An 18,634-nucleotide genomic window follows, 5' to 3' on the forward strand; every position below is an offset into this window, starting at 1 on the left:
GGCAGCATGGGCCCAGAGGTCATCGCTTCTCGGCCTTTTGGCTAAGATCAAGTGTAGTATCTGTTCTTATCAGTTTAATATCTGATATGTCCTCTATATGGGGACAACATATTAAACGGATTTTTAGCACCGGGAGCTGAAAAAGGGGCTTGCTCCGTTCACTCCACGCATCGACCCGGTACTGCAGTGCCGCCGGGAACGGTGCACCCTCCTCCTGCCTTGTGGAAAACCAAACGCCCGATTGCAAAGCGAGAAGCTCGTCTCCCCAACCGAGGCTGGACCCACGGACGAGGGTCGAGGTCGGTGGCAGTCTTTTCGTCCCGCAGTGGTGGGAGAACGCTCTGTGGGCTGACTGGTGCCCCTTGTGGCAACTCAGCGGGCTCCCAGTCTAAAAGCACTGTATGTATGTCAGCCGTTGCAGCTGGTGGCAATCAACAGTAATCCTTAAAACGGCTGGAAAGGGGGGGGTGTGGGCGGGACCGGGGGGAATGGCCGTGGCCTGGGATCTTGCTCGGCAACGAGCCAGAGGGGGAGGCCAACCACGAGGGTGGTGGCTGGGACGACAGCAGACCTCGGCAGCTCTTGAGCACATGGCCGTACTTTCTCGGGTTTCTCTTCATAACGCACAAGTCTTTCGCCTTTTACTAAAGACTTCCGTGGAGAGGAACACCAATGAGTTAAACCTATTTTTGGCGGGCTTTGCAGTCTTTGCTGAGCCTTGTGCATTTGTGAAAATGAAGAATCCGGCAGCCGACGCGGCCGTGAGGCTTAGCTGAGCGAATCCTTTACTTATTTCCCCTGCAGAGAAACTCATTATCTGGGCTTGACCTCCAACCCAAGCACGAGGAGCAGGGAGCAGCGACCGGCTCCTGATCTGAGCCAGTGCCTCGGTCACGGGGGAACTGACTGGAGACTCCAGCTAACGTACCTGTTCTGACGGTGGGGGAAGCCGGCCTCCCCAATTTGGTTATCCCTTGTTAAAAGGGAGGAGCCATGGGCGGAGTTGCAGAGCAGCTGCCTTTGTCATGCACAGGGAAAACCATCTCACCACGGCAAGGGACAGCTGTCCCAGGAGGTGGCCTCGGGCAGCATGGGCCCAGAGGTCATCGCTTCTCGGCCTTTTGGCTAAGATCAAGTGTAGTATCTGTTCTTATCAGTTTAATATCTGATATGTCCTCTATATGGGGACAACATATTAAACGGATTTTTAGCACCGGGAGCTGAAAAAGGGGCTTGCTCCGTTCACTCCACGCATCGACCCGGTACTGCAGTGCCGCCGGGAACGGTGCACCCTCCTCCTGCCTTGTGGAAAACCAAACGCCCGATTGCAAAGCGAGAAGCTCGTCTCCCCAACCGAGGCTGGACCCACGGTCGAGGTCGGTGGCAGTCTTTTCGTCCCGCAGTGGTGGGAGAACGCTCTGTGGGCTGACTGGTGCCCCTTGTGGCAACTCAGCGGGCTCCCAGTCTAAAAGCACTGTATGTATGTCAGCCGTTGCAGCTGGTGGCAATCAACAGTAATCCTTAAAACGGCTGGAAAGGGGGGGTGTGGGCGGGACCGGGGGAATGGCCGTGGCCTGGGATCTTGCTCGGCAACGAGCCAGAGGGGGAGGCCAACCACGAGGGTGGTGGCTGGGACGACAGCAGACCTCGGCAGCTCTTGAGCACATGGCCGTACTTTCTCGGGTTTCTCTTCATAACGCACAAGTCTTTCGCCTTTTACTAAAGACTTCCGTGGAGAGGAACACCAATGAGTTAAACCTATTTTTGGCGGGCTTTGCAGTCTTTGCTGAGCCTTGTGCATTTGTGAAAATGAAGAATCCGGCAGCCGACGAGGCCGTGAGGCTTAGCTGAGCGAATCCTTTACTTATTTCCCCTGCAGAGAAACTCATTATCTGGGCTTGACCTCCAACCCAAGCACGAGGAGCAGGGAGCAGCGACCGGCTCCTGATCTGAGCCAGTGCCTCGGTCACGGGGGAACTGACTGGAGACTCCAGCTAACGTACCTGTTCTGACGGTGGGGGAAGCCGGCCTCCCCAATTTGGTTATCCCTTGTTAAAAGGGAGGAGCCATGGGCGGAGTTGCAGAGCAGCTGCCTTTGTCATGCACAGGGAAAACCATCTCACCACGGCAAGGGACAGCTGTCCCAGGAGGTGGCCTCGGGCAGCATGGGCCCAGAGGTCATCGCTTCTCGGCCTTTTGGCTAAGATCAAGTGTAGTATCTGTTCTTATCAGTTTAATATCTGATATGTCCTCTATATGGGGACAACATATTAAACGGATTTTTAGCACCGGGAGCTGAAAAAGGGGCTTGCTCCGTTCACTCCACGCATCGACCCGGTACTGCAGTGCCGCCGGGAACGGTGCACCCTCCTCCTGCCTTGTGGAAAACCAAACGCCCGATTGCAAAGCGAGAAGCTCGTCTCCCCAACCGAGGCTGGACCCACGGGTCGAGGTCGGTGGCAGTCTTTTCGTCCCGCAGTGGTGGGAGAACGCTCTGTGGGCTGACTGGTGCCCCTTGTGGCAACTCAGCGGGCTCCCAGTCTAAAAGCACTGTATGTATGTCAGCCGTTGCAGCTGGTGGCAATCAACAGTAATCCTTAAAACGGCTGGAAAGGGGGGGTGTGGGCGGGACCGGGGGGAATGGCCGTGGCCTGGGATCTTGCTCGGCAACGAGCCAGAGGGGAGGCCAACCACGAGGGTGGTGGCTGGGACGACAGCAGACCTCGGCAGCTCTTGAGCACATGGCCGTACTTTCTCGGGTTTCTCTTCATAACGCACAAGTCTTTCGCCTTTTACTAAAGACTTCCGTGGAGAGGAACACCAATGAGTTAAACCTATTTTTGGCGGGCTTTGCAGTCTTTGCTGAGCCTTGTGCATTTGTGAAAATGAAGAATCCGGCAGCCGACGAGGCCGTGAGGCTTAGCTGAGCGAATCCTTTACTTATTTCCCCTGCAGAGAAACTCATTATCTGGGCTTGACCTCCAACCCAAGCACGAGGAGCAGGGAGCAGCGACCGGCTCCTGATCTGAGCCAGTGCCTCGGTCACGGGGGAACTGACTGGAGACTCCAGCTAACGTACCTGTTCTGACGGTGGGGGAAGCCGGCCTCCCCAATTTGGTTATCCCTTGTTAAAAGGGGAGGAGCCATGGGCGGAGTTGCAGAGCAGCTGCCTTTGTCATGCACAGGGAAAACCATCTCACCACGGCAAGGGACAGCTGTCCCAGGAGGTGGCCTCGGGCAGCATGGGCCCAGAGGTCATCGCTTCTCGGCCTTTTGGCTAAGATCAAGTGTAGTATCTGTTCTTATCAGTTTAATATCTGATATGTCCTCTATATGGGGACAACATATTAAACGGATTTTTAGCACCGGGAGCTGAAAAAGGGGCTTGCTCCGTTCACTCCACGCATCGACCCGGTACTGCAGTGCCGCCGGGAACGGTGCACCCTCCTCCTGCCTTGTGGAAAACCAAACGCCCGATTGCAAAGCGAGAAGCTCGTCTCCCCAACCGAGGCTGGACCCACGGTCGAGGTCGGTGGCAGTCTTTTCGTCCCGCAGTGGTGGGAGAACGCTCTGTGGGCTGACTGGTGCCCCTTGTGGCAACTCAGCGGGCTCCCAGTCTAAAAGCACTGTATGTATGTCAGCCGTTGCAGCTGGTGGCAATCAACAGTAATCCTTAAAACGGCTGGAAAGGGGGGGGTGTGGGCGGGACCGGGGGAATGGCCGTGGCCTGGGATCTTGCTCGGCAACGAGCCAGAGGGGGAGGCCAACCACGAGGGTGGTGGCTGGGACGACAGCAGACCTCGGCAGCTCTTGAGCACATGGCCGTACTTTCTCGGGTTTCTCTTCATAACGCACAAGTCTTTCGCCTTTTACTAAAGACTTCCGTGGAGAGGAACACCAATGAGTTAAACCTATTTTTGGCGGGCTTTGCAGTCTTTGCTGAGCCTTGTGCATTTGTGAAAATGAAGAATCCGGCAGCCGACGAGGCCGTGAGGCTTAGCTGAGCGAATCCTTTACTTATTTCCCCTGCAGAGAAACTCATTATCTGGGCTTGACCTCCAACCCAAGCACGAGGAGCAGGGAGCAGCGACCGGCTCCTGATCTGAGCCAGTGCCTCGGTCACGGGGAACTGACTGGAGACTCCAGCTAACGTACCTGTTCTGACGGTGGGGGAAGCCGGCCTCCCCAATTTGGTTATCCCTTGTTAAAAGGGGAGGAGCCATGGGCGGAGTTGCAGAGCAGCTGCCTTTGTCATGCACAGGGAAAACCATCTCACCACGGCAAGGGACAGCTGTCCCAGGAGGTGGCCTCGGGCAGCATGGGCCCAGAGGTCATCGCTTCTCGGCCTTTTGGCTAAGATCAAGTGTAGTATCTGTTCTTATCAGTTTAATATCTGATATGTCCTCTATATGGGGACAACATATTAAACGGATTTTTAGCACCGGGAGCTGAAAAAGGGGCTTGCTCCGTTCACTCCACGCATCGACCCGGTACTGCAGTGCCGCCGGGAACGGTGCACCCTCCTCCTGCCTTGTGGAAAACCAAACGCCCGATTGCAAAGCGAGAAGCTCGTCTCCCCAACCGAGGCTGGACCCACGGTCGAGGTCGGTGGCAGTCTTTTCGTCCCGCAGTGGTGGGAGAACGCTCTGTGGGCTGACTGGTGCCCCTTGTGGCAACTCAGCGGGCTCCCAGTCTAAAAGCACTGTATGTATGTCAGCCGTTGCAGCTGGTGGCAATCAACAGTAATCCTTAAAACGGCTGGAAAGGGGGGGGTGTGGGCGGGACCGGGGGAATGGCCGTGGCCTGGGATCTTGCTCGGCAACGAGCCAGAGGGGGAGGCCAACCACGAGGGTGGTGGCTGGGACGACAGCAGACCTCGGCAGCTCTTGAGCACATGGCCGTACTTTCTCGGGTTTCTCTTCATAACGCACAAGTCTTTCGCCTTTTACTAAAGACTTCCGTGGAGAGGAACACCAATGAGTTAAACCTATTTTTGGCGGGCTTTGCAGTCTTTGCTGAGCCTTGTGCATTTGTGAAAATGAAGAATCCGGCAGCCGACGAGGCCGTGAGGCTTAGCTGAGCGAATCCTTTACTTATTTCCCCTGCAGAGAAACTCATTATCTGGGCTTGACCTCCAACCCAAGCACGAGGAGCAGGGAGCAGCGACCGGCTCCTGATCTGAGCCAGTGCCTCGGTCACGGGGGAACTGACTGGAGACTCCAGCTAACGTACCTGTTCTGACGGTGGGGGAAGCCGGCCTCCCCAATTTGGTTATCCCTTGTTAAAAGGGGAGGAGCCATGGGCGGAGTTGCAGAGCAGCTGCCTTTGTCATGCACAGGGAAAACCATCTCACCACGGCAAGGGACAGCTGTCCCAGGAGGTGGCCTCGGGCAGCATGGGCCCAGAGGTCATCGCTTCTCGGCCTTTTGGCTAAGATCAAGTGTAGTATCTGTTCTTATCAGTTTAATATCTGATATGTCCTCTATATGGGGACAACATATTAAACGGATTTTTAGCACCGGGAGCTGAAAAAGGGGCTTGCTCCGTTCACTCCACGCATCGACCCGGTACTGCAGTGCCGCCGGGAACGGTGCACCCTCCTCCTGCCTTGTGGAAAACCAAACGCCCGATTGCAAAGCGAGAAGCTCGTCTCCCCAACCGAGGCTGGACCCACGGGGTCGAGGTCGGTGGCAGTCTTTTCGTCCCGCAGTGGTGGGAGAACGCTCTGTGGGCTGACTGGTGCCCCTTGTGGCAACTCAGCGGGCTCCCAGTCTAAAAGCACTGTATGTATGTCAGCCGTTGCAGCTGGTGGCAATCAACAGTAATCCTTAAAACGGCTGGAAAGGGGGGGGGTGTGGGCGGGACCGGGGGAATGGCCGTGGCCTGGGATCTTGCTCGGCAACGAGCCAGAGGGGGAGGCCAACCACGAGGGTGGTGGCTGGGACGACAGCAGACCTCGGCAGCTCTTGAGCACATGGCCGTACTTTCTCGGGTTTCTCTTCATAACGCACAAGTCTTTCGCCTTTTACTAAAGACTTCCGTGGAGAGGAACACCAATGAGTTAAACCTATTTTTGGCGGGCTTTGCAGTCTTTGCTGAGCCTTGTGCATTTGTGAAAATGAAGAATCCGGCAGCCGACGAGGCCGTGAGGCTTAGCTGAGCGAATCCTTTACTTATTTCCCCTGCAGAGAAACTCATTATCTGGGCTTGACCTCCAACCCAAGCACGAGGAGCAGGGAGCAGCGACCGGCTCCTGATCTGAGCCAGTGCCTCGGTCACGGGGGAACTGACTGGAGACTCCAGCTAACGTACCTGTTCTGACGGTGGGGGAAGCCGGCCTCCCCAATTTGGTTATCCCTTGTTAAAAGGGGAGGAGCCATGGGCGGAGTTGCAGAGCAGCTGCCTTTGTCATGCACAGGGAAAACCATCTCACCACGGCAAGGGACAGCTGTCCCAGGAGGTGGCCTCGGGCAGCATGGGCCCAGAGGTCATCGCTGCTCGGCCTTTTGGCTAAGATCAAGTGTAGTATCTGTTCTTATCAGTTTAATATCTGATATGTCCTCTATATGGGGACAACATATTAAACGGATTTTTAGCACCGGGAGCTGAAAAAGGGGCTTGCTCCGTTCACTCCACGCATCGACCCGGTACTGCAGTGCCGCCGGGAACGGTGCACCCTCCTCCTGCCTTGTGGAAAACCAAACGCCCGATTGCAAAGCGAGAAGCTCGTCTCCCCAACCGAGGCTGGACCCACGGTCGAGGTCGGTGGCAGTCTTTTCGTCCCGCAGTGGTGGGAGAACGCTCTGTGGGCTGACTGGTGCCCCTTGTGGCAACTCAGCGGGCTCCCAGTCTAAAAGCACTGTATGTATGTCAGCCGTTGCAGCTGGTGGCAATCAACAGTAATCCTTAAAACGGCTGGAAAGGGGGGGGTGTGGGCGGGACCGGGGGAATGGCCGTGGCCTGGGATCTTGCTCGGCAACGAGCCAGAGGGGGAGGCCAACCACGAGGGTGGTGGCTGGGACGACAGCAGACCTCGGCAGCTCTTGAGCACATGGCCGTACTTTCTCGGGTTTCTCTTCATAACGCACAAGTCTTTCGCCTTTTACTAAAGACTTCCGTGGAGAGGAACACCAATGAGTTAAACCTATTTTTGGCGGGCTTTGCAGTCTTTGCTGAGCCTTGTGCATTTGTGAAAATGAAGAATCCGGCAGCCGACGAGGCCGTGAGGCTTAGCTGAGCGAATCCTTTACTTATTTCCCCTGCAGAGAAACTCATTATCTGGGCTTGACCTCCAACCCAAGCACGAGGAGCAGGGAGCAGCGACCGGCTCCTGATCTGAGCCAGTGCCTCGGTCACGGGGGAACTGACTGGAGACTCCAGCTAACGTACCTGTTCTGACGGTGGGGGAAGCCGGCCTCCCCAATTTGGTTATCCCTTGTTAAAAGGGAGGAGCCATGGGCGGAGTTGCAGAGCAGCTGCCTTTGTCATGCACAGGGAAAACCATCTCACCACGGCAAGGGACAGCTGTCCCAGGAGGTGGCCTCGGGCAGCATGGGCCCAGAGGTCATCGCTTCTCGGCCTTTTGGCTAAGATCAAGTGTAGTATCTGTTCTTATCAGTTTAATATCTGATATGTCCTCTATATGGGGACAACATATTAAACGGATTTTTAGCACCGGGAGCTGAAAAAGGGGCTTGCTCCGTTCACTCCACGCATCGACCCGGTACTGCAGTGCCGCCGGGAACGGTGCACCCTCCTCCTGCCTTGTGGAAAACCAAACGCCCGATTGCAAAGCGAGAAGCTCGTCTCCCCAACCGAGGCTGGACCCACGGTCGAGGTCGGTGGCAGTCTTTTCGTCCCGCAGTGGTGGGAGAACGCTCTGTGGGCTGACTGGTGCCCCTTGTGGCAACTCAGCGGGCTCCCAGTCTAAAAGCACTGTATGTATGTCAGCCGTTGCAGCTGGTGGCAATCAACAGTAATCCTTAAAACGGCTGGAAAGGGGGGGGTGTGGGCGGGACCGGGGGGAATGGCCGTGGCCTGGGATCTTGCTCGGCAACGAGCCAGAGGGGGAGGCCAACCACGAGGGTGGTGGCTGGGACGACAGCAGACCTCGGCAGCTCTTGAGCACATGGCCGTACTTTCTCGGGTTTCTCTTCATAACGCACAAGTCTTTCGCCTTTTACTAAAGACTTCCGTGGAGAGGAACACCAATGAGTTAAACCTATTTTTGGCGGGCTTTGCAGTCTTTGCTGAGCCTTGTGCATTTGTGAAAATGAAGAATCCGGCAGCCGACGAGGCCGTGAGGCTTAGCTGAGCGAATCCTTTACTTATTTCCCCTGCAGAGAAACTCATTATCTGGGCTTGACCTCCAACCCAAGCACGAGGAGCAGGGAGCAGCGACCGGCTCCTGATCTGAGCCAGTGCCTCGGTCACGGGGGAACTGACTGGAGACTCCAGCTAACGTACCTGTTCTGACGGTGGGGGAAGCCGGCCTCCCCAATTTGGTTATCCCTTGTTAAAAGGGGAGGAGCCATGGGCGGAGTTGCAGAGCAGCTGCCTTTGTCATGCACAGGGAAACCATCTCACCACGGCAAGGGACAGCTGTCCCAGGAGGTGGCCTCGGGCAGCATGGGCCCAGAGGTCATCGCTTCTCGGCCTTTTGGCTAAGATCAAGTGTAGTATCTGTTCTTATCAGTTTAATATCTGATATGTCCTCTATATGGGGACAACATATTAAACGGATTTTTAGCACCGGGAGCTGAAAAAGGGGCTTGCTCCGTTCACTCCACGCATCGACCCGGTACTGCAGTGCCGCCGGGAACGGTGCACCCTCCTCCTGCCTTGTGGAAAACCAAACGCCCGATTGCAAAGCGAGAAGCTCGTCTCCCCAACCGAGGCTGGACCCACGGTCGAGGTCGGTGGCAGTCTTTTCGTCCCGCAGTGGTGGGAGAACGCTCTGTGGGCTGACTGGTGCCCCTTGTGGCAACTCAGCGGGCTCCCAGTCTAAAAGCACTGTATGTATGTCAGCCGTTGCAGCTGGTGGCAATCAACAGTAATCCTTAAAACGGCTGGAAAGGGGGGGTGTGGGCGGGACCGGGGGAATGGCCGTGGCCTGGGATCTTGCTCGGCAACGAGCCAGAGGGGGAGGCCAACCACGAGGGTGGTGGCTGGGACGACAGCAGACCTCGGCAGCTCTTGAGCACATGGCCGTACTTTCTCGGGTTTCTCTTCATAACGCACAAGTCTTTCGCCTTTTACTAAAGACTTCCGTGGAGAGGAACACCAATGAGTTAAACCTATTTTTGGCGGGCTTTGCAGTCTTTGCTGAGCCTTGTGCATTTGTGAAAATGAAGAATCCGGCAGCCGACGAGGCCGTGAGGCTTAGCTGAGCGAATCCTTTACTTATTTCCCCTGCAGAGAAACTCATTATCTGGGCTTGACCTCCAACCCAAGCACGAGGAGCAGGGAGCAGCGACCGGCTCCTGATCTGAGCCAGTGCCTCGGTCACGGGGGAACTGACTGGAGACTCCAGCTAACGTACCTGTTCTGACGGTGGGGGAAGCCGGCCTCCCCAATTTGGTTATCCCTTGTTAAAAGGGAGGAGCCATGGGCGGAGTTGCAGAGCAGCTGCCTTTGTCATGCACAGGGAAAACCATCTCACCACGGCAAGGGACAGCTGTCCCAGGAGGTGGCCTCGGGCAGCATGGGCCCAGAGGTCATCGCTTCTCGGCCTTTTGGCTAAGATCAAGTGTAGTATCTGTTCTTATCAGTTTAATATCTGATATGTCCTCTATATGGGGACAACATATTAAACGGATTTTTAGCACCGGGAGCTGAAAAAGGGGCTTGCTCCGTTCACTCCACGCATCGACCCGGTACTGCAGTGCCGCCGGGAACGGTGCACCCTCCTCCTGCCTTGTGGAAAACCAAACGCCCGATTGCAAAGCGAGAAGCTCGTCTCCCCAACCGAGGCTGGACCCACGGTCGAGGTCGGTGGCAGTCTTTTCGTCCCGCAGTGGTGGGAGAACGCTCTGTGGGCTGACTGGTGCCCCTTGTGGCAACTCAGCGGGCTCCCAGTCTAAAAGCACTGTATGTATGTCAGCCGTTGCAGCTGGTGGCAATCAACAGTAATCCTTAAAACGGCTGGAAAGGGGGGGGGTGTGGGCGGGACCGGGGGAATGGCCGTGGCCTGGGATCTTGCTCGGCAACGAGCCAGAGGGGGAGGCCAACCACGAGGGTGGTGGCTGGGACGACAGCAGACCTCGGCAGCTCTTGAGCACATGGCCGTACTTTCTCGGGTTTCTCTTCATAACGCACAAGTCTTTCGCCTTTTACTAAAGACTTCCGTGGAGAGGAACACCAATGAGTTAAACCTATTTTTGGCGGGCTTTGCAGTCTTTGCTGAGCCTTGTGCATTTGTGAAAATGAAGAATCCGGCAGCCGACGAGGCCGTGAGGCTTAGCTGAGCGAATCCTTTACTTATTTCCCCTGCAGAGAAACTCATTATCTGGGCTTGACCTCCAACCCAAGCACGAGGAGCAGGGAGCAGCGACCGGCTCCTGATCTGAGCCAGTGCCTCGGTCACGGGGGAACTGACTGGAGACTCCAGCTAACGTACCTGTTCTGACGGTGGGGGAAGCCGGCCTCCCCAATTTGGTTATCCCTTGTTAAAAGGGGAGGAGCCATGGGCGGAGTTGCAGAGCAGCTGCCTTTGTCATGCACAGGGAAAACCATCTCACCACGGCAAGGGACAGCTGTCCCAGGAGGTGGCCTCGGGCAGCATGGGCCCAGAGGTCATCGCTTCTCGGCCTTTTGGCTAAGATCAAGTGTAGTATCTGTTCTTATCAGTTTAATATCTGATATGTCCTCTATATGGGGACAACATATTAAACGGATTTTTAGCACCGGGAGCTGAAAAAGGGGCTTGCTCCGTTCACTCCACGCATCGACCCGGTACTGCAGTGCCGCCGGGAACGGTGCACCCTCCTCCTGCCTTGTGGAAAACCAAACGCCCGATTGCAAAGCGAGAAGCTCGTCTCCCCAACCGAGGCTGGACCCACGGTCGAGGTCGGTGGCAGTCTTTTCGTCCCGCAGTGGTGGGAGAACGCTCTGTGGGCTGACTGGTGCCCCTTGTGGCAACTCAGCGGGCTCCCAGTCTAAAAGCACTGTATGTATGTCAGCCGTTGCAGCTGGTGGCAATCAACAGTAATCCTTAAAACGGCTGGAAAGGGGGGGGTGTGGGCGGGACCGGGGGAATGGCCGTGGCCTGGGATCTTGCTCGGCAACGAGCCAGAGGGGGAGGCCAACCACGAGGGTGGTGGCTGGGACGACAGCAGACCTCGGCAGCTCTTGAGCACATGGCCGTACTTTCTCGGGTTTCTCTTCATAACGCACAAGTCTTTCGCCTTTTACTAAAGACTTCCGTGGAGAGGAACACCAATGAGTTAAACCTATTTTTGGCGGGCTTTGCAGTCTTTGCTGAGCCTTGTGCATTTGTGAAAATGAAGAATCCGGCAGCCGACGAGGCCGTGAGGCTTAGCTGAGCGAATCCTTTACTTATTTCCCCTGCAGAGAAACTCATTATCTGGGCTTGACCTCCAACCCAAGCACGAGGAGCAGGGAGCAGCGACCGGCTCCTGATCTGAGCCAGTGCCTCGGTCACGGGGGAACTGACTGGAGACTCCAGCTAACGTACCTGTTCTGACGGTGGGGGAAGCCGGCCTCCCCAATTTGGTTATCCCTTGTTAAAAGGGAGGAGCCATGGGCGGAGTTGCAGAGCAGCTGCCTTTGTCATGCACAGGGAAAACCATCTCACCACGGCAAGGGACAGCTGTCCCAGGAGGTGGCCTCGGGCAGCATGGGCCCAGAGGTCATCGCTTCTCGGCCTTTTGGCTAAGATCAAGTGTAGTATCTGTTCTTATCAGTTTAATATCTGATATGTCCTCTATATGGGGACAACATATTAAACGGATTTTTAGCACCGGGAGCTGAAAAAGGGGCTTGCTCCGTTCACTCCACGCATCGACCCGGTACTGCAGTGCCGCCGGGAACGGTGCACCCTCCTCCTGCCTTGTGGAAAACCAAACGCCCGATTGCAAAGCGAGAAGCTCGTCTCCCCAACCGAGGCTGGACCCACGGTCGAGGTCGGTGGCAGTCTTTTCGTCCCGCAGTGGTGGGAGAACGCTCTGTGGGCTGACTGGTGCCCCTTGTGGCAACTCAGCGGGCTCCCAGTCTAAAAGCACTGTATGTATGTCAGCCGTTGCAGCTGGTGGCAATCAACAGTAATCCTTAAAACGGCTGGAAAGGGGGGGGTGTGGGCGGGACCGGGGGAATGGCCGTGGCCTGGGATCTTGCTCGGCAACGAGCCAGAGGGGGAGGCCAACCACGAGGGTGGTGGCTGGGACGACAGCAGACCTCGGCAGCTCTTGAGCACATGGCCGTACTTTCTCGGGTTTCTCTTCATAACGCACAAGTCTTTCGCCTTTTACTAAAGACTTCCGTGGAGAGGAACACCAATGAGTTAAACCTATTTTTGGCGGGCTTTGCAGTCTTTGCTGAGCCTTGTGCATTTGTGAAAATGAAGAATCCGGCAGCCGACGAGGCCGTGAGGCTTAGCTGAGCGAATCCTTTACTTATTTCCCCTGCAGAGAAACTCATTATCTGGGCTTGACCTCCAACCCAAGCACGAGGAGCAGGGAGCAGCGACCGGCTCCTGATCTGAGCCAGTGCCTCGGTCACGGGGGAACTGACTGGAGACTCCAGCTAACGTACCTGTTCTGACGGTGGGGGAAGCCGGCCTCCCCAATTTGGTTATCCCTTGTTAAAAGGGAGGAGCCATGGGCGGAGTTGCAGAGCAGCTGCCTTTGTCATGCACAGGGAAAACCATCTCACCACGGCAAGGGACAGCTGTCCCAGGAGGTGGCCTCGGGCAGCATGGGCCCAGAGGTCATCGCTTCTCGGCCTTTTGGCTAAGATCAAGTGTAGTATCTGTTCTTATCAGTTTAATATCTGATATGTCCTCTATATGGGGACAACATATTAAACGGATTTTTAGCACCGGGAGCTGAAAAAGGGGCTTGCTCCGTTCACTCCACGCATCGACCCGGTACTGCAGTGCCGCCGGGAACGGTGCACCCTCCTCCTGCCTTGTGGAAAACCAAACGCCCGATTGCAAAGCGAGAAGCTCGTCTCCCCAACCGAGGCTGGACCCACGGTCGAGGTCGGTGGCAGTCTTTTCGTCCCGCAGTGGTGGGAGAACGCTCTGTGGGCTGACTGGTGCCCCTTGTGGCAACTCAGCGGGCTCCCAGTCTAAAAGCACTGTATGTATGTCAGCCGTTGCAGCTGGTGGCAATCAACAGTAATCCTTAAAACGGCTGGAAAGGGGGGGGGTGTGGGCGGGACCGGGGGGAATGGCCGTGGCCTGGGATCTTGCTCGGCAACGAGCCAGAGGGGGAGGCCAACCACGAGGGTGGTGGCTGGGACGACAGCAGACCTCGGCAGCTCTTGAGCACATGGCCGTACTTTCTCGGGTTTCTCTTCATAACGCACAAGTCTTTCGCCTTTTACTAAAGACTTCCGTGGAGAGGAACACCAATGAGTTAAACCTATTTTTGGCGGGCTTTGCAGTCTTTGCTGAGCCTTGTGCATTTGTGAAAATGAAGAATCCGGCAGCCGACGAGGCCGTGAGGCTTAGCTGAGCGAATCCTTTACTTATTTCCCCTGCAGAGAAACTCATTATCTGGGCTTGACCTCCAACCCAAGCACGAGGAGCAGGGAGCAGCGACCGGCTCCTGATCTGAGCCAGTGCCTCGGTCACGGGGGAACTGACTGGAGACTCCAGCTAACGTACCTGTTCTGACGGTGGGGGAAGCCGGCCTCCCCAATTTGGTTATCCCTTGTTAAAAGGGAGGAGCCATGGGCGGAGTTGCAGAGCAGCTGCCTTTGTCATGCACAGGGAAAACCATCTCACCACGGCAAGGGACAGCTGTCCCAGGAGGTGGCCTCGGGCAGCATGGGCCCAGAGGTCATCGCTTCTCGGCCTTTTGGCTAAGATCAAGTGTAGTATCTGTTCTTATCAGTTTAATATCTGATATGTCCTCTATATGGGGACAACATATTAAACGGATTTTTAGCACCGGGAGCTGAAAAAGGGGCTTGCTCCGTTCACTCCACGCATCGACCCGGTACTGCAGTGCCGCCGGGAACGGTGCACCCTCCTCCTGCCTTGTGGAAAACCAAACGCCCGATTGCAAAGCGAGAAGCTCGTCTCCCCAACCGAGGCTGGACCCACGGTCGAGGTCGGTGGCAGTCTTTTCGTCCCGCAGTGGTGGGAGAACGCTCTGTGGGCTGACTGGTGCCCCTTGTGGCAACTCAGCGGGCTCCCAGTCTAAAAGCACTGTATGTATGTCAGCCGTTGCAGCTGGTGGCAATCAACAGTAATCCTTAAAACGGCTGGAAAGGGGGGGGGTGTGGGCGGGACCGGGGGAATGGCCGTGGCCTGGGATCTTGCTCGGCAACGAGCCAGAGGGGGAGGCCAACCACGAGGGTGGTGGCTGGGACGACAGCAGACCTCGGCAGCTCTTGAGCACATGGCCGTACTTTCTCGGGTTTCTCTTCATAACGCACAAGTCTTTCGCCTTTTACTAAAGACTTCCGTGGAGAGGAACACCAATGAGTTAAACCTATTTTTGGCGGGCTTTGCAGTCTTTGCTGAGCCTTGTGCATTTGTGAAAATGAAGAATCCGGCAGCCGACGAGGCCGTGAGGCTTAGCTGAGCGAATCCTTTACTTATTTCCCCTGCAGAGAAACTCATTATCTGGGCTTGACCTCCAACCCAAGCACGAGGAGCAGGGAGCAGCGACCGGCTCCTGATCTGAGCCAGTGCCTCGGTCACGGGGGAACTGACTGGAGACTCCAGCTAACGTACCTGTTCTGACGGTGGGGGAAGCCGGCCTCCCCAATTTGGTTATCCCTTGTTAAAAGGGAGGAGCCATGGGCGGAGTTGCAGAGCAGCTGCCTTTGTCATGCACAGGGAAAACCATCTCACCACGGCAAGGGACAGCTGTCCCAGGAGGTGGCCTCGGGCAGCATGGGCCCAGAGGTCATCGCTTCTCGGCCTTTTGGCTAAGATCAAGTGTAGTATCTGTTCTTATCAGTTTAATATCTGATATGTCCTCTATATGGGGACAACATATTAAACGGATTTTTAGCACCGGGAGCTGAAAAAGGGGCTTGCTCCGTTCACTCCACGCATCGACCCGGTACTGCAGTGCCGCCGGGAACGGTGCACCCTCCTCCTGCCTTGTGGAAAACCAAACGCCCGATTGCAAAGCGAGAAGCTCGTCTCCCCAACCGAGGCTGGACCCACGGCGGGTCGAGGTCGGTGGCAGTCTTTTCGTCCCGCAGTGGTGGGAGAACGCTCTGTGGGCTGACTGGTGCCCCTTGTGGCAACTCAGCGGGCTCCCAGTCTAAAAGCACTGTATGTATGTCAGCCGTTGCAGCTGGTGGCAATCAACAGTAATCCTTAAAACGGCTGGAAAGGGGGGGGGTGTGGGCGGGACCGGGGGAATGGCCGTGGCCTGGGATCTTGCTCGGCAACGAGCCAGAGGGGGAGGCCAACCACGAGGGTGGTGGCTGGGACGACAGCAGACCTCGGCAGCTCTTGAGCACATGGCCGTACTTTCTCGGGTTTCTCTTCATAACGCACAAGTCTTTCGCCTTTTACTAAAGACTTCCGTGGAGAGGAACACCAATGAGTTAAACCTATTTTTGGCGGGCTTTGCAGTCTTTGCTGAGCCTTGTGCATTTGTGAAAATGAAGAATCCGGCAGCCGACGAGGCCGTGAGGCTTAGCTGAGCGAATCCTTTACTTATTTCCCCTGCAGAGAAACTCATTATCTGGGCTTGACCTCCAACCCAAGCACGAGGAGCAGGGAGCAGCGACCGGCTCCTGATCTGAGCCAGTGCCTCGGTCACGGGGGAACTGACTGGAGACTCCAGCTAACGTACCTGTTCTGACGGTGGGGGAAGCCGGCCTCCCCAATTTGGTTATCCCTTGTTAAAAGGGAGGAGCCATGGGCGGAGTTGCAGAGCAGCTGCCTTTGTCATGCACAGGGAAAACCATCTCACCACGGCAAGGGACAGCTGTCCCAGGAGGTGGCCTCGGGCAGCATGGGCCCAGAGGTCATCGCTTCTCGGCCTTTTGGCTAAGATCAAGTGTAGTATCTGTTCTTATCAGTTTAATATCTGATATGTCCTCTATATGGGGACAACATATTAAACGGATTTTTAGCACCGGGAGCTGAAAAAGGGGCTTGCTCCGTTCACTCCACGCATCGACCCGGTACTGCAGTGCCGCCGGGAACGGTGCACCCTCCTCCTGCCTTGTGGAAAACCAAACGCCCGATTGCAAAGCGAGAAGCTCGTCTCCCCAACCGAGGCTGGACCCACGGTCGAGGTCGGTGGCAGTCTTTTCGTCCCGCAGTGGTGGGAGAACGCTCTGTGGGCTGACTGGTGCCCCTTGTGGCAACTCAGCGGGCTCCCAGTCTAAAAGCACTGTATGTATGTCAGCCGTTGCAGCTGGTGGCAATCAACAGTAATCCTTAAAACGGCTGGAAAGGGGGGGTGTGGGCGGGACCGGGGGGAATGGCCGTGGCCTGGGATCTTGCTCGGCAACGAGCCAGAGGGGGAGGCCAACCACGAGGGTGGTGGCTGGGACGACAGCAGACCTCGGCAGCTCTTGAGCACATGGCCGTACTTTCTCGGGTTTCTCTTCATAACGCACAAGTCTTTCGCCTTTTACTAAAGACTTCCGTGGAGAGGAACACCAATGAGTTAAACCTATTTTTGGCGGGCTTTGCAGTCTTTGCTGAGCCTTGTGCATTTGTGAAAATGAAGAATCCGGCAGCCGACGAGGCCGTGAGGCTTAGCTGAGCGAATCCTTTACTTATTTCCCCTGCAGAGAAACTCATTATCTGGGCTTGACCTCCAACCCAAGCACGAGGAGCAGGGAGCAGCGACCGGCTCCTGATCTGAGCCAGTGCCTCGGTCACGGGGGAACTGACTGGAGACTCCAGCTAACGTACCTGTTCTGACGGTGGGGGAAGCCGGCCTCCCCAATTTGGTTATCCCTTGTTAAAAGGGAGGAGCCATGGGCGGAGTTGCAGAGCAGCTGCCTTTGTCATGCACAGGGAAAACCATCTCACCACGGCAAGGGACAGCTGTCCCAGGAGGTGGCCTCGGGCAGCATGGGCCCAGAGGTCATCGCTTCTCGGCCTTTTGGCTAAGATCAAGTGTAGTATCTGTTCTTATCAGTTTAATATCTGATATGTCCTCTATATGGGGACAACATATTAAACGGATTTTTAGCACCGGGAGCTGAAAAAGGGGCTTGCTCCGTTCACTCCACGCATCGACCCGGTACTGCAGTGCCGCCGGGAACGGTGCACCCTCCTCCTGCCTTGTGGAAAACCAAACGCCCGATTGCAAAGCGAGAAGCTCGTCTCCCCAACCGAGGCTGGACCCACGGTCGAGGTCGGTGGCAGTCTTTTCGTCCCGCAGTGGTGGGAGAACGCTCTGTGGGCTGACTGGTGCCCCTTGTGGCAACTCAGCGGGCTCCCAGTCTAAAAGCACTGTATGTATGTCAGCCGTTGCAGCTGGTGGCAATCAACAGTAATCCTTAAAACGGCTGGAAAGGGGGGGTGTGGGCGGGACCGGGGGAATGGCCGTGGCCTGGGATCTTGCTCGGCAACGAGCCAGAGGGGAGGCCAACCACGAGGGTGGTGGCTGGGACGACAGCAGACCTCGGCAGCTCTTGAGCACATGGCCGTACTTTCTCGGGTTTCTCTTCATAACGCACAAGTCTTTCGCCTTTTACTAAAGACTTCCGTGGAGAGGAACACCAATGAGTTAAACCTATTTTTGGCGGGCTTTGCAGTCTTTGCTGAGCCTTGTGCATTTGTGAAAATGAAGAATCCGGCAGCCGACGAGGCCGTGAGGCTTAGCTGAGCGAATCCTTTACTTATTTCCCCTGCAGAGAAACTCATTATCTGGGCTTGACCTCCAACCCAAGCACGAGGAGCAGGGAGCAGCGACCGGCTCCTGATCTGAGCCAGTGCCTCGGTCACGGGGGAACTGACTGGAGACTCCAGCTAACGTACCTGTTCTGACGGTGGGGGAAGCCGGCCTCCCCAATTTGGTTATCCCTTGTTAAAAGGGAGGAGCCATGGGCGGAGTTGCAGAGCAGCTGCCTTTGTCATGCACAGGGAAAACCATCTCACCACGGCAAGGGACAGCTGTCCCAGGAGGTGGCCTCGGGCAGCATGGGCCCAGAGGTCATCGCTTCTCGGCCTTTTGGCTAAGATCAAGTGTAGTATCTGTTCTTATCAGTTTAATATCTGATATGTCCTCTATATGGGGACAACATATTAAACGGATTTTTAGCACCGGGAGCTGAAAAAGGGGCTTGCTCCGTTCACTCCACGCATCGACCCGGTACTGCAGTGCCGCCGGGAACGGTGCACCCTCCTCCTGCCTTGTGGAAAACCAAACGCCCGATTGCAAAGCGAGAAGCTCGTCTCCCCAACCGAGGCTGGACCCACGGGTCGAGGTCGGTGGCAGTCTTTTCGTCCCGCAGT

The 18,634-nt window shown here is 56.2% G+C and overlaps 35 non-coding genes across 35 annotated transcripts; all 35 read left to right on the plus strand.

The window, feature by feature from the left end:
• Positions 1 to 21: 21 nt before the first annotated feature.
• On the plus strand, positions 22 to 212 carry LOC127368932 (U2 spliceosomal RNA). The gene has a single exon (XR_007885950.1). It is a non-coding gene; the product is annotated as a U2 spliceosomal RNA (small nuclear RNA).
• A 388-nt stretch (positions 213 to 600) lies between these two features.
• On the plus strand, positions 601 to 714 carry LOC127368890 (U5 spliceosomal RNA). Its single transcript, XR_007885910.1, has one exon. It is a non-coding gene; the product is annotated as a U5 spliceosomal RNA (small nuclear RNA).
• A 391-nt stretch (positions 715 to 1,105) lies between these two features.
• LOC127368944 (U2 spliceosomal RNA) lies at positions 1,106 to 1,296 on the plus strand. Its single transcript, XR_007885961.1, has one exon. It is a non-coding gene; the product is annotated as a U2 spliceosomal RNA (small nuclear RNA).
• A 379-nt stretch (positions 1,297 to 1,675) lies between these two features.
• Positions 1,676 to 1,789, plus strand: LOC127368891 (U5 spliceosomal RNA). The gene has a single exon (XR_007885911.1). It is a non-coding gene; the product is annotated as a U5 spliceosomal RNA (small nuclear RNA).
• Positions 1,790 to 2,180: 391 nt separating this feature from the next.
• On the plus strand, positions 2,181 to 2,371 carry LOC127368955 (U2 spliceosomal RNA). The gene has a single exon (XR_007885972.1). It is a non-coding gene; the product is annotated as a U2 spliceosomal RNA (small nuclear RNA).
• Positions 2,372 to 2,751: 380 nt separating this feature from the next.
• Positions 2,752 to 2,865, plus strand: LOC127368892 (U5 spliceosomal RNA). The gene has a single exon (XR_007885912.1). It is a non-coding gene; the product is annotated as a U5 spliceosomal RNA (small nuclear RNA).
• Positions 2,866 to 3,257: 392 nt separating this feature from the next.
• On the plus strand, positions 3,258 to 3,448 carry LOC127368959 (U2 spliceosomal RNA). Its single transcript, XR_007885976.1, has one exon. It is a non-coding gene; the product is annotated as a U2 spliceosomal RNA (small nuclear RNA).
• A 380-nt stretch (positions 3,449 to 3,828) lies between these two features.
• Positions 3,829 to 3,942, plus strand: LOC127368893 (U5 spliceosomal RNA). Its single transcript, XR_007885913.1, has one exon. It is a non-coding gene; the product is annotated as a U5 spliceosomal RNA (small nuclear RNA).
• Positions 3,943 to 4,333: 391 nt separating this feature from the next.
• On the plus strand, positions 4,334 to 4,524 carry LOC127368960 (U2 spliceosomal RNA). The gene has a single exon (XR_007885977.1). It is a non-coding gene; the product is annotated as a U2 spliceosomal RNA (small nuclear RNA).
• Positions 4,525 to 4,904: 380 nt separating this feature from the next.
• LOC127368894 (U5 spliceosomal RNA) lies at positions 4,905 to 5,018 on the plus strand. Its single transcript, XR_007885914.1, has one exon. It is a non-coding gene; the product is annotated as a U5 spliceosomal RNA (small nuclear RNA).
• Positions 5,019 to 5,410: 392 nt separating this feature from the next.
• LOC127368962 (U2 spliceosomal RNA) lies at positions 5,411 to 5,601 on the plus strand. The gene has a single exon (XR_007885979.1). It is a non-coding gene; the product is annotated as a U2 spliceosomal RNA (small nuclear RNA).
• Positions 5,602 to 5,984: 383 nt separating this feature from the next.
• Positions 5,985 to 6,098, plus strand: LOC127368895 (U5 spliceosomal RNA). Its single transcript, XR_007885915.1, has one exon. It is a non-coding gene; the product is annotated as a U5 spliceosomal RNA (small nuclear RNA).
• A 392-nt stretch (positions 6,099 to 6,490) lies between these two features.
• Positions 6,491 to 6,681, plus strand: LOC127368875 (U2 spliceosomal RNA). Its single transcript, XR_007885899.1, has one exon. It is a non-coding gene; the product is annotated as a U2 spliceosomal RNA (small nuclear RNA).
• A 380-nt stretch (positions 6,682 to 7,061) lies between these two features.
• Positions 7,062 to 7,175, plus strand: LOC127368896 (U5 spliceosomal RNA). Its single transcript, XR_007885916.1, has one exon. It is a non-coding gene; the product is annotated as a U5 spliceosomal RNA (small nuclear RNA).
• Positions 7,176 to 7,566: 391 nt separating this feature from the next.
• Positions 7,567 to 7,757, plus strand: LOC127368963 (U2 spliceosomal RNA). The gene has a single exon (XR_007885980.1). It is a non-coding gene; the product is annotated as a U2 spliceosomal RNA (small nuclear RNA).
• Positions 7,758 to 8,138: 381 nt separating this feature from the next.
• On the plus strand, positions 8,139 to 8,252 carry LOC127368898 (U5 spliceosomal RNA). The gene has a single exon (XR_007885918.1). It is a non-coding gene; the product is annotated as a U5 spliceosomal RNA (small nuclear RNA).
• A 391-nt stretch (positions 8,253 to 8,643) lies between these two features.
• LOC127368964 (U2 spliceosomal RNA) lies at positions 8,644 to 8,834 on the plus strand. The gene has a single exon (XR_007885981.1). It is a non-coding gene; the product is annotated as a U2 spliceosomal RNA (small nuclear RNA).
• Positions 8,835 to 9,213: 379 nt separating this feature from the next.
• LOC127368899 (U5 spliceosomal RNA) lies at positions 9,214 to 9,327 on the plus strand. The gene has a single exon (XR_007885919.1). It is a non-coding gene; the product is annotated as a U5 spliceosomal RNA (small nuclear RNA).
• Positions 9,328 to 9,718: 391 nt separating this feature from the next.
• On the plus strand, positions 9,719 to 9,909 carry LOC127368965 (U2 spliceosomal RNA). Its single transcript, XR_007885982.1, has one exon. It is a non-coding gene; the product is annotated as a U2 spliceosomal RNA (small nuclear RNA).
• A 381-nt stretch (positions 9,910 to 10,290) lies between these two features.
• On the plus strand, positions 10,291 to 10,404 carry LOC127368900 (U5 spliceosomal RNA). The gene has a single exon (XR_007885920.1). It is a non-coding gene; the product is annotated as a U5 spliceosomal RNA (small nuclear RNA).
• Positions 10,405 to 10,796: 392 nt separating this feature from the next.
• On the plus strand, positions 10,797 to 10,987 carry LOC127368966 (U2 spliceosomal RNA). Its single transcript, XR_007885983.1, has one exon. It is a non-coding gene; the product is annotated as a U2 spliceosomal RNA (small nuclear RNA).
• Positions 10,988 to 11,367: 380 nt separating this feature from the next.
• Positions 11,368 to 11,481, plus strand: LOC127368901 (U5 spliceosomal RNA). Its single transcript, XR_007885921.1, has one exon. It is a non-coding gene; the product is annotated as a U5 spliceosomal RNA (small nuclear RNA).
• A 391-nt stretch (positions 11,482 to 11,872) lies between these two features.
• Positions 11,873 to 12,063, plus strand: LOC127368967 (U2 spliceosomal RNA). The gene has a single exon (XR_007885985.1). It is a non-coding gene; the product is annotated as a U2 spliceosomal RNA (small nuclear RNA).
• Positions 12,064 to 12,443: 380 nt separating this feature from the next.
• Positions 12,444 to 12,557, plus strand: LOC127368902 (U5 spliceosomal RNA). The gene has a single exon (XR_007885922.1). It is a non-coding gene; the product is annotated as a U5 spliceosomal RNA (small nuclear RNA).
• A 391-nt stretch (positions 12,558 to 12,948) lies between these two features.
• On the plus strand, positions 12,949 to 13,139 carry LOC127368968 (U2 spliceosomal RNA). The gene has a single exon (XR_007885986.1). It is a non-coding gene; the product is annotated as a U2 spliceosomal RNA (small nuclear RNA).
• A 382-nt stretch (positions 13,140 to 13,521) lies between these two features.
• Positions 13,522 to 13,635, plus strand: LOC127368903 (U5 spliceosomal RNA). The gene has a single exon (XR_007885923.1). It is a non-coding gene; the product is annotated as a U5 spliceosomal RNA (small nuclear RNA).
• Positions 13,636 to 14,026: 391 nt separating this feature from the next.
• On the plus strand, positions 14,027 to 14,217 carry LOC127368969 (U2 spliceosomal RNA). The gene has a single exon (XR_007885987.1). It is a non-coding gene; the product is annotated as a U2 spliceosomal RNA (small nuclear RNA).
• A 381-nt stretch (positions 14,218 to 14,598) lies between these two features.
• On the plus strand, positions 14,599 to 14,712 carry LOC127368904 (U5 spliceosomal RNA). The gene has a single exon (XR_007885924.1). It is a non-coding gene; the product is annotated as a U5 spliceosomal RNA (small nuclear RNA).
• Positions 14,713 to 15,103: 391 nt separating this feature from the next.
• On the plus strand, positions 15,104 to 15,294 carry LOC127368970 (U2 spliceosomal RNA). The gene has a single exon (XR_007885988.1). It is a non-coding gene; the product is annotated as a U2 spliceosomal RNA (small nuclear RNA).
• Positions 15,295 to 15,679: 385 nt separating this feature from the next.
• LOC127368905 (U5 spliceosomal RNA) lies at positions 15,680 to 15,793 on the plus strand. Its single transcript, XR_007885925.1, has one exon. It is a non-coding gene; the product is annotated as a U5 spliceosomal RNA (small nuclear RNA).
• A 391-nt stretch (positions 15,794 to 16,184) lies between these two features.
• Positions 16,185 to 16,375, plus strand: LOC127368971 (U2 spliceosomal RNA). The gene has a single exon (XR_007885989.1). It is a non-coding gene; the product is annotated as a U2 spliceosomal RNA (small nuclear RNA).
• Positions 16,376 to 16,755: 380 nt separating this feature from the next.
• LOC127368906 (U5 spliceosomal RNA) lies at positions 16,756 to 16,869 on the plus strand. Its single transcript, XR_007885926.1, has one exon. It is a non-coding gene; the product is annotated as a U5 spliceosomal RNA (small nuclear RNA).
• Positions 16,870 to 17,260: 391 nt separating this feature from the next.
• Positions 17,261 to 17,451, plus strand: LOC127368973 (U2 spliceosomal RNA). Its single transcript, XR_007885992.1, has one exon. It is a non-coding gene; the product is annotated as a U2 spliceosomal RNA (small nuclear RNA).
• A 378-nt stretch (positions 17,452 to 17,829) lies between these two features.
• Positions 17,830 to 17,943, plus strand: LOC127368907 (U5 spliceosomal RNA). The gene has a single exon (XR_007885927.1). It is a non-coding gene; the product is annotated as a U5 spliceosomal RNA (small nuclear RNA).
• Positions 17,944 to 18,334: 391 nt separating this feature from the next.
• Positions 18,335 to 18,525, plus strand: LOC127368974 (U2 spliceosomal RNA). Its single transcript, XR_007885993.1, has one exon. It is a non-coding gene; the product is annotated as a U2 spliceosomal RNA (small nuclear RNA).
• Positions 18,526 to 18,634: the final 109 nt, after the last annotated feature.

Source organism: Dicentrarchus labrax, unplaced genomic scaffold, assembly GCF_905237075.1.
Source record: "Dicentrarchus labrax unplaced genomic scaffold, dlabrax2021, whole genome shotgun sequence".
In the NCBI taxonomy this organism is placed as follows: domain Eukaryota; kingdom Metazoa; phylum Chordata; class Actinopteri; family Moronidae; genus Dicentrarchus; species Dicentrarchus labrax.